The sequence below is a fragment of the Arvicola amphibius genome, chromosome 1 (genome assembly GCF_903992535.2).
Source record: "Arvicola amphibius chromosome 1, mArvAmp1.2, whole genome shotgun sequence".
NCBI classification, from domain to species: domain Eukaryota; kingdom Metazoa; phylum Chordata; class Mammalia; order Rodentia; family Cricetidae; genus Arvicola; species Arvicola amphibius.
The window spans coordinates 8,468,555-8,479,238 of NC_052047.1; the positions used below are offsets into that span (position 1 = coordinate 8,468,555).

The following is a 10,684-nucleotide window of genomic DNA, read 5'->3' on the forward strand; positions in this document are numbered from 1 at the left end:
AAATCCCAGCGCCCATGCCAGGCAGCTCACAACTGCCTGTGACTCCAGCTCCAGGCCCTCTGATGACTTTGGCCTCTTGAGGGTACCTGAACACATACTCATACCACACCCTACATAATTAACTAATAATATACACTTTAAAAATAATTTGTTAGTTGAAGGACCGAAAGCTAAAAGTGAACAACTGAAAATAGGGGAGGTGTTATCCCCTGAAACTCTCAGCTATTTCTGGGAGTGAAGAGATGAAAACGATCCTGCTGCTCGTACCACTGACTCATGGGAGAAACAGGTTCAGCGTGTTGTTTTCTAAAAGAATTTCCAACCTGGCATATGTAGGTATGTGTGAGTATGTATGTTTGTGTGTGTATATGTGTGCTTGTCTATACGTATATGCATGTTTGTGTGTGTGTGTGTCTGTATGTATATTTTGACCTTTGTCACCAACTGTGACAATTATAATGCTTTTGTAATGGGTGCCTTTCCATCCTTTCTTGGTCATGATTAGTGCTCCAGGCATGGCGCTTCCATTGTGTGGTCGTTGGGTCCATCAGAGCCAACTGCTCTTCCCAGACACAGGGCTGAAACATCAGGAAGCAGTCCTGACCGGTTGTGGTAAGTCATTGCTCAGGGACAGGTACTGGGAGTGTGTTATCTGGGTTAGCCTACCTAACCATCTTTTAACACCCACTTCCTTTGCTGTGTAGCTGGGCTGCCAACATTTCTACTTGCAGTAGGAAAGCTTCATGGTACTGTTTGCAATAAAAAGTGAACAAGGAAGACCACAGCTGATCAAAATGCATACATCAGCTAATTCTGCGATGTCCAGTTCCAGCAAATACATCGATAGTATCACAACAAATATCGAGTCCAGTTTGTATTGGTCTACTACTCCTGGGTGTAGGACCTGCCCTGGAGTGTGGTTGATACACCTACTATGTCAGTCACTCCATTGACATAAACTAACTTCCCCTCTACTCAGCAGAAATCAAATGCTGATAGCTCCTTGGCTAGGGGTGGGACGTGGTGCCTGTCTCCCCTCCAAGAATATCTTTTTAAAAAGGAAGTTTGTATTGAAAGTCTGTTTTCCCTTCGTATTAGACTTGAAACCACCAAAACCTTTCTGTAAAACCAGCAGGACATGGTGGCACATGCCTGTAAGTCTAGCATTCAGGAGGCAGAAGTGGAGGTTGAGAGTTCAAGGCCAGCCTAGGTTACAGAGTGAGAGCCCAGCTCAAAAACCCAGAGGAATAAAAAAAAAAGCCAGTCACTGTGGCGAGCACCAGTTGTTCCAGGGTGAAATGGAGGATTGCTTGTACCTAGGCAGTCAGAGACGGTCTGAGCTGAAGAACAAGGTCCCATCTCTCAAAAAAGGATGGCCACCCTTCTCGTCAGAGAGGAGTGGTCATCAGTAATCACCAACAGCTGATGCAAGAAATGCAGATATCTGTCTGTCTATCTATCTATCTATCTATCTATCTATCTATCTATCTATCTAGTTATATTTATATATCAGTTTATTAAGGGATGCTATGGGGGAAGACAGACTCATGGAGCTGGGACCAAGGGAGCTGGGGACTGACCACACACTGCTTCATGCTACCTGACCCGGTCTACACAACCCAAGAGAGCCTGCAGCCTGTCTCCCTACTTTCAAGAGATCACATCCACAGATGAGAAGCCACACCCTAAGACCAGCACCCCAAAGCTATTGATGGAATGAATTCCCACCACAAACAGCCACTTTTCCATGGACAAGTGTACATATGTTTTCTACAAAAAAACAAGACTGAAGGAGTTGGAGAGATGGCTCAGCAGGTCAGAGCATGTGCTACTCTTACCGAGGACCCGAGTTCAGTTCCCACATGACTGGATGGCTCAGAAATGCCTGTGATTTCAACTCTCTTCTGGCCTCTTTGGGCAGAGCACCCACGAGCACATAATGCCCTCAGTCCCTTGATGTGTGTACATGAGCACGTGTGTGTGCGCATGCACACACACATACACACAGTTAAAAATGTTTAAAAACTGAGACTGAGCAGTCAAGTATGTTTGAAACCAGCATTTTGTACTCAATATGCTATAACTATCCTTTCCTGCCAAAAGTTCTACAGTCACTCATTTACCTGGATGCATGACATTTAATAATTGGAAAAATACAATCTAATATTAAGTATGACATTGTGGAGATCAAATAGAGAATAATGTATCTAGTACTTTTTATTTTAATTTTTAAATTTATTTTACATACCAACCACCATTCTCCCTCCCTCCCTTCCCCTCCTCTCCAGCCCTCCTACCCCCACCTCTCATCCATTCCTCTGAAAGGATAAGGCCTCCTGTGGGAAGTCAACAGAGCCTGGCACATTAAGCTGAGGCAGGACCAAGCCCCTCCCCCCGTGCATCAAGGCTGAGCAAATTATCCCACCATGGGGAACGGACTCCAAAGAGCCAGCTCATGCACTAGGGATAGATCCTGGTCCCACTGCCGGGGGCCCCCATATTCAGTACTTTGAATTATATTTAACACGTGTGAATTACAGTAATTATTTTTACCTGTTGAACAGAAATATGAAGTCGGTGGTTAGTTTTTCTGTTATTAATCTATTATTTTAGTTTCCCTTTTTTGGGGTCATCGCTTCACAAAAGGTCAAGACAGTGGTAATTTAAATTAGTGAACCCTTTTCTCCTTCAGTGCATGGGGTTTGAGTTCTGCTGCCATGAAGAAAGCACAGAGGGTAAGGTGCGAGTTCAGCCCTCTCGTCTCTTTGGAGAGCTGGCGAGGGTGGCTTGCGGATAAGAGAACCATGGATAGCCTCTGTATGTGTGCCCATCTTTGTACACCCCTGACAGCAAGTGCCGGGCTGCTAGCGGCTCCTAGGGAGCCAATGTGCAGTATAATTTCAGAGCAAGCGTTCTTTCTGACACTGCCTAATGATTCTGGTGCATAAAGAATGATGTCACCTTCAGGGGTCACATTAATGAGCAGTTTCTATATCAATAATAGATAGACCCCGTCAGTGCCAGTCTTCGCGTTTACAAGCAAACTGAGCACGAGTCCCCCGTGGTCATTGTTTCTTCTCTAGGCTTGTTAGGGAAGAGTTTCGAGTTTTCCTTACTACATGGCCAGAAGCCAGGGTGGGCTCCTTGTGGGCCACGTCTGAGGGTAGACTTTGCCTGACTCTAGCGAGTACCCAGATTTGGGTAAGAAGCAGAAGACCTTACATGTTTGAATCTTCAAAGAAGTTGTTAAAATACACATCTGTGTGTCACGACGATGTAGTTAATAGTAGTACATTGCACATGTGCATGCACACACACACACACAAACTCACATGAACATGCATTCCCCTCTCCCCCAGAACTAGACAACAGTAGACATTATTCTGTTTGGCAACTTAACAGCTGGTTTTCTTTTACTCAAATATTTGACTACGATTTTCATGGTAGTTGAGGCATTGTGACTTTGAAGTCCTTGGAGGGTTTTGTCTGAGTGAGAGAAGAGAAGAAAGCATTTCCTCAGAAGTAAACACTTCCAAATTTGACTGAGAGCGGCATGGATCTGTCTGTAACAGCATCTTCCTCTTTCTGTTTTTAAAAGACAGGGTTAACAATGATCTCTGCTTTGTTCATAAATTAGCTAGAGAAAATGCAAAGCTCTTGTTTCAAAAGTCTGCCAGAGGAATCAAAGAGAGATTCCGGTGCTTATCCAGCAAAGATGTTGTCCTTGTTCCAACTGATGTCAGTGCAGAAAGACCCTAGAAGGCTTCGGGCCTCCCCCACTCTCTAAGCTGCATGTAAAGAATCGCTGTAGCCAACACCCACTCTGACCCAGCCTCCCCAGGTGATCCGATGGAGAAAAACACACATTAAAGTAAGATCCTGGAAGTCTGCCAGTGCAATGAACATGTATAGACCCCTCCGCAGGATGCGGTGCAGTAATGAGACCAGGAGGTGCGAAGCCGGCGGGACTGTGTGAGCATTTCTAGGGCAGTGTTTAGAGTTTGGTCTTTAAACCTGTCAAAATATAAGTCTGCCTCCTGTGGTGCTGATTAGAGTGTTTACATTTTAATTCATCAACTAAGTACATTTCTACTTACCTTACAGAAGAGTAGCTTCCTAGGAGGTAGGGGGTGGGGGAAGAATGGTGGTAGCTACATCAAATCTCGGTAGTTAGTATGTTGAATTTGACTGTGAAGTTATGTTTTCCCAGAGATGGAGTTTGATTGTGATTTGTGCTCGTTCCTGTGTGACATTTGATGGAGTTTTCATGAGCAAGTTGCTGTTCGTTCAGTGGTTCTGTTTAAAGTGATTCTTCATGCTTGCTTCTGTGAGTCTCAGAGAATTCCATGTCCCTTCTGTGACACACTAGCATGTGTCAGTGAGGTCCTTAGGAGGTCAAGAGATGAATTAAGGGAGGCCTATGCAGATACACTGCTAACTCTGTCATTGCACCCCCATATTTACCCAGTGTGACTCCCCATATCATCTCCAAGAGATGCTGTTCTTGGCCCCCCCCTTTGGGTTTTACATTTCTGTTTCATGCCTATGCCATGTTCCTACTGTGACCAATTACTAACCCCACTGAGACTCTGTTCTTTTCTGCAGCTACAAAGGAGGCCTTATTTCTCTGTTCTGTTCAATGGTAAGCCGCTGCGTCTATTTGTTACCGATTATGGAGATTTGGCATGAGCCCCAGAGCATGCAAAAACAAAACAGAAATGTTCTCCCGTTCACTGTTTTAGAGCTGGTGCCACAGTTTGGCCTTGGCTGACCTCAGGTGCATAAGCTCAGGTGATCCCCTTGCCTCAGCCCGCTAAGATTCAGGCTGCAGGTGTGTGTTTCACACTCGGGCTCTTCAGCACTAGTGAACAGTGTAGCATCGTGCCAGACACATGGTCGCTGCTGAGAAAGGTTTGTTAAGCAATTCAGAATAATCCTGAGCTTTGTGTAGCTCTTACAGTGTGCTGGGTACTTAAATGTGCATGTATACTTAGTACAGCAGACTCCTTAACTAAAGGAAAAGGTAAAAAATTATCTCTCAGTGCCCAGACATTATTCTGATCTGGACACTCACACTCATTTTTGAAGTTAATAAAAATATAAGCGTAGCTTCCTATTGTTGAAAAATTTTCGTTGATACATGTTTAGCAATCTAAAGATACAAGGGAACAGGGCTGGAGAAATGGCTCAGAGGTTAAGAGCACTGCCTGCTCTTCCAAAGGTCCTGAGTTCAATTCCCAGCAACCACATGGTGGCTCACAACCATCTGTAATGAGGTCTGGTGCCTGCAGGCATGCAAGGAGACAGAATACTGTATACTTAATAAATAAATAAATATTTAAAAAAAGATACAAGGGAACAAAGACATTTCCTTCTCTCCTTTTCTTGTATTTGATATTTGGAATTTTTATTGCAACCTGAAGTCGTTGAATGGTAATGGTGTTTTGATGTAGGTGTGTCTTCTACCTATCTGATGATTTCATTGGTTAATTAATAAAGAAACTGCTTGGCCTGATAGGTTAGAACATAGGTGGGTGGAGTGGACAGAACAGAATGCTGGGAAGAAGGGAAGTGAGTCAGATGCAATGAAGCTCCAAACCAAGATGGACATAGGCTAGAATCTTCCCGGTAAGCCTCCCCTCGTGGTGCTACATACATTACTAAATATGGGTTAATCAAAATGTGAGAGTTAGCCAGTAAGAGGCTGAAGCTAATGGACCAAGCAGTGTTTAAAGGAATACAATTTGTGTGTTGTTATTTCGGGGCATAAGCTAGCCAGGCGGCCGGGAACCAGGCGGGAATACAGCCTGCTTGCCTCCTCACTACAGAATGGCGCCCAACGTGGGGCATGAACCCACGACCCTGAGATTAAGAGTCTCATGCTCTACCAACTGAGCTAGCCGGGCGGCCAGGAGCTGGGCCGGAATGCAGCCTGCTTGCCTCCTCACTACAGTGTTTTCTTATTCAGTTTTGGAAATGGATTTTATGGTTTTACAAACAAAAATATGCACAATAGTAAACTCCTGGCAGAAAAGTTTGTGATGTGCCATACGATACTCCCTGAGAACTCTTCCAGGCAGAAAAGGACCATTAGAATATTGTACAAAGAACTGGAGAGAGAGCAGTGGAAGCTCGGATGGGTGAGGTGGCTCTCACACACTGGACCTGTAGGACCATGATAAACTGCTGGCATCTGAGGGAACCACCAGGAAATAAAACCTCCTCTACCCTCATTCCAGAAGTCCCCGATCACCGAGGCTGTAGAGACCGAAGGCTTCCATCCTCCCATCCTTCCCAGTACCACATGCAGCCTGCTACAGCCAGAGGGATCTGAGAACTCCATCTTTCAATTCTGGGCAACTGGACCAGTGTAGTCCATAAGCTGGTTCTGATCCCAGCCCTGGCCTGGAAAGCTGTTCTTTGCAGTGGGCATTGGTTAATGCAGACTCAAAACTGGTGAAAGGTCAGGGAGCATAAAGGAAGATGGAGCAGAAGGAATGTAATGACTGTCAGAGGGTGGGGAGGGGCTGTGCATGGCTGTCAGAGGGTGGGGAGGGCTGTGCACGACTGTCAGGGTGGGGAGGGCTGTGCACGTCTGTCAGAGGGTGGGGAGGGAGGGGCTGTGCATGGCTGTCAGAGGGTGGGGCATGGCTGTGCATGGCTGTCAGAGGTTGCGGAGGGGCTGTGCACGGCTGTCCTCTGGTGCTAACATGGCTGTTTGCACTCTACAATTCATGGCAGCTGTGCTCCCTGCACGTGAACAAGTCAATCCACTTTCCAGTATGGATGAGGGAAGGGCTCACAAAGGCTCTCCCATTGCTGAGGGGATATTGGCAGTGTCTGCCAGGAGAGGCACAGTCATTATTCTTTGGGTGTGTGGCCCCTGGTAGATGGGCTATGATCTAGTGGATAGCCCTTCATCCGTGTGCATATGGGCAGGACTAATTGAGTTCAGTAGGTTTTTTTTTGTTTTTTGGTTTTTTTTTTTTTTTTTTTTTTTGCAGATGAGTTTTTAAAATGTTGGCAGGAAGATGCAAGGGGTATGTGTTCTGGGGGAGTTGGAAGTGAGGCATGGATCTGATCAAATACATTGTATCCATGTAGGAAATCCCCGAGAATAAATACAAAGTATTATATAAAAAGTATATTTGGACACATTTGTGAGCATCATGACAGCTCGTTTTATGTCTTTATCCTACTTTAGGAGTTTTAGGATCTGGATAAATGTTTGCTGAGTTCAATAAAAGTGGTTTACAAAAAGAAGGAAAAGCTATCTGTCATCTCCACGAACACATCCACTTGCGGTCCGGGCTTACTTCATTGCAGGTATTTCCCCCTCTAGAATAGCTGGCTCGTTCTCCCATTAGCATAAGCCTCATAGCCATCATTTCAATCCGTTTTCCAAAATGGAAATACTTATTTTTAAATCTCCTTTCTCATTACAATAGTAAAGATAGCAGCACACTCAGCCCTTTCGAAGTTCATTAAGTACATAATGAAAATTCTTTATATGTTTTTACTTCCCAGAAATTAATGTGTTTAACTCTTTTGTCCATTGCTCTAAATATATTCTTCCATTCTGGTCAGTCAGCATAGCCATAGCTTATTTTGTGGTTTCTCATTATTACTGAACATTTAAGAACTTTCTTCCAGTTTGCTGTTACAAATCACACTCCAGTGAGTATCATCCTACATAAGCTTCACCTAGACGTATGTCTTGAGAAGCCTCTCGGAGTGGGGCCACTGGGTCAGAGGCTACGAATGAAGCCAAAGCATTTTAGAATGTTTTAAGCTGCGTTTGGTTTTCAGCAGCACATGTTAATGTGCCCAGCTCACGATGCTTGGGATGGGATGTTGGCATCCAGCACTGGGCAGGCCCCTCACAACGGTAGTACTGTACTTACTGTGCTTTGTTGTGCGTTTCTTTAATTTCCATGGGAGAGTGTTCCAATGTTTGTGGGTTGTATTTCCTCTGGTGGATTAGGCTGTAATAATGTAATTGCTAACAATTAGCATAACTGATATAACACCCTAATTGTATGTATGAACATTGTAAGTTATGGGGTACTCATTCATCTGCTATATCAGTAAATTTTAACAGTTTGTAAATTTTAATTCTTTTGTTTAAATTTGGAGAAATTTCCAACTTAAACTGTTGCTATTTTATTTTATTGTTTTTTTAGTTTAGTGAATCCTTCTTCCCATAAAGGCTGTATAGTTTTCCGATATAATGGGTTTGTGTGTATGCACGGGAGCAGGTGCATGTATACATGAGTGCACATGTGTGTGTGCACAAGGCAGGTGCATGTGTACATGTGTGCATATGTATGTGTGCACAGGAATAGGTGCATGTGCACGTGTGTGCATGGGGGCAGGTGCATGTGTACGTGTGTGCACAAAGATGCATGTGTATGTGTGTGCACGGGGCAGTTGCATGTGTACATGTGTGCACATGTGTGTGTGCACAAAGATAGGTGCATGTGTACGTGTGTGCACATGTGTGTGCATGGGGGCAGGTGTATGTGTACATGTGTGCACATGTGTGTGTTTGCATAGGGGCAGGTGCACGTGTATGTGTGTGCACATGTGTGCAGAGGCCAAAAGACAATCTTGGATATTCTCCCTCAGGCACTATCAAGTTTTTGCTGAGATGGTTTCTTTCACTGGCTTTGAATTTGCCAAAAATGCCGGGGTGCCTCTTGTCTCTACTTCCTGGGTTCTAAAATTGCATATTCAGCATTGAACAATGTTTTAAAAATATTTTTATTCTCTGAAAATTTCATACATGCATAAAATGTATTTTGGTCATATCCACTCCACTTTTCCCCCAACTCCTTCCAGATCCATCCCTTACCCCACCTTAAAAAACAATCAAAATTTACCAGTGCAATCCACATTGCTCATTGCTCACACACAAATACAAAATATTAAATTAAAAAAGGACTTGTCCATATTTATGAACACTATGACAATGCCTTTTATTTCTTTGCCTTGGTTCAGGATCTTTGATTCAGATCCTAATAAACGCTCCTTAGCCAGGGGCAGGAACATGTGAGCCACTCCCCACCTCCTTCTGGAACTTTGATTGGCTTGGTCTTGTGCAGGTCTTGTTCAGGCAGCTGTAACTGCTGTGCGTTCGAGTGCAGCAGCCTGTCACATCCAGGAGACAGCTTCCCTGCAGTCTGAGAAGGTCCCTGCGCCTTGTGGTAGCGGCTGCGATGTAGATGTCCCATTTGCGGCTGAGCGCAGACACTTTCTCTCTGCAGCTTTGGTCAGTTGTGAGTGCCTTTATTAACTGCCATCTACTGGATGAGAAGCTTTTGGGATGAGGCCTGGGGGAGAACTAATCTACATCACAGAGGTAAGTATTTAGAGAACGATTTTAGTCTATGTTCATTTAGCAAAGTAACAGTAGCATATTTACCGTGGGGTCTATGGACTCCCCAACCATGGTCTCTTGGCCAGATTTATAGCACCAGACACGTTTCCTCCTGTAGGGTGAGTCTTAAATATAAGCAGAAGGTGGTTTGTTATCCCCATAACATTCATGAGACTTACATGTCATATCTTGCCATGTTTTTGTGTGTGTGTGTGTGTGTGTGTGTGTGTGTGTGTATGTGTGCGCGTGTGTGCGTGCGCACCTGGGCATGTATGTGTATGGGATGGGGTGCTTACAAAGGCCAGAGGACAACTTTTAGGAATTGTTTCTCTCCTCTACCGTGTGTTTTTCAGGTATTGAACTTAGGTTATTAGGCTTGGCGGCAGGTACTTCACATTTTCTTTTTATTCCTTGGGAATGTCATAAATTCATATGATGTATTTTGATCCTGTTCACCCTCTCCTTCCCAACTCGTCTCCCAACTTCCTCATTCCTCCCTCTCTCTTTCACCCACTATGCCCAGTATGTGCTGGTTAGATGCTCATAGGTGTGGGGTCACCCACTGGAGCATGGTTGCCCTACCCTTAAAGAACACTGATTTTTTTTTTAAAGTTATATGGAATCCTACTACTATAGAAGCTTCATAAAGCACATATATATGTATAAAAAAGATGTTTTATGGCGTTACCGTACACCTAAGAGGAATACCCCAAAGAGACACACTAAGCTAGCAAATACAAACCCAAGGATAGGGACTGGGCTACCTCTCTGCTAGGGATTTATAAATCCCAGTCAAAGGCCTTACCACTCAATTAAACCTCTAGTGCAGTGGCTCTCAGCCGGGGGTCACAACCCCTTTGGGGGGGACGTCAAATGATCCTTTCTCAGGGGTTACCTAAAACCACCGGAAAACACAGATATTTACATTATAATTCATAACAGTAGCAAAATTACAGTTACGAAGTAGCAACAACAATAATGTTAGGCTGGAGGTCACCATAGCATGAGTAGTAGAGGGTCCAAGCGTTAGGAAGCTGGAGAACTACCGCTCTAGTCTATCCTGGTTTAATCCTGCTTGTGAACCCTATGTGACATTTTATTGAATTATATTTCCCAGTATGTTGTTCGCAGTTTAGTTGTTTATTCCCAGATCAGATTTTCCTGCACTGCCCTCTCTTCTCTGGGTCCAGGTCTTTCCTTGCTTTCTCACTTACTCCTTTTTTTTTTTTTGGTGCTATCTTTGTTAACTTTTCATATCTGGGCTGTATTTGCTTTCCTAGAGTTAATTAGGCTGTTTCCATTGCT

At 44.2% G+C, this 10,684-nt stretch overlaps 1 non-coding gene across 1 annotated transcript; it reads right to left on the minus strand.

Annotated features, from left to right (window-relative positions):
• Positions 1 to 5,833: 5,833 nt before the first annotated feature.
• On the minus strand, positions 5,834 to 5,906 carry Trnak-cuu. Its single transcript has one exon. It is a non-coding gene; the product is annotated as a tRNA-Lys (tRNA).
• Between the last annotated feature and the right edge of the window lie 4,778 nt (positions 5,907 to 10,684).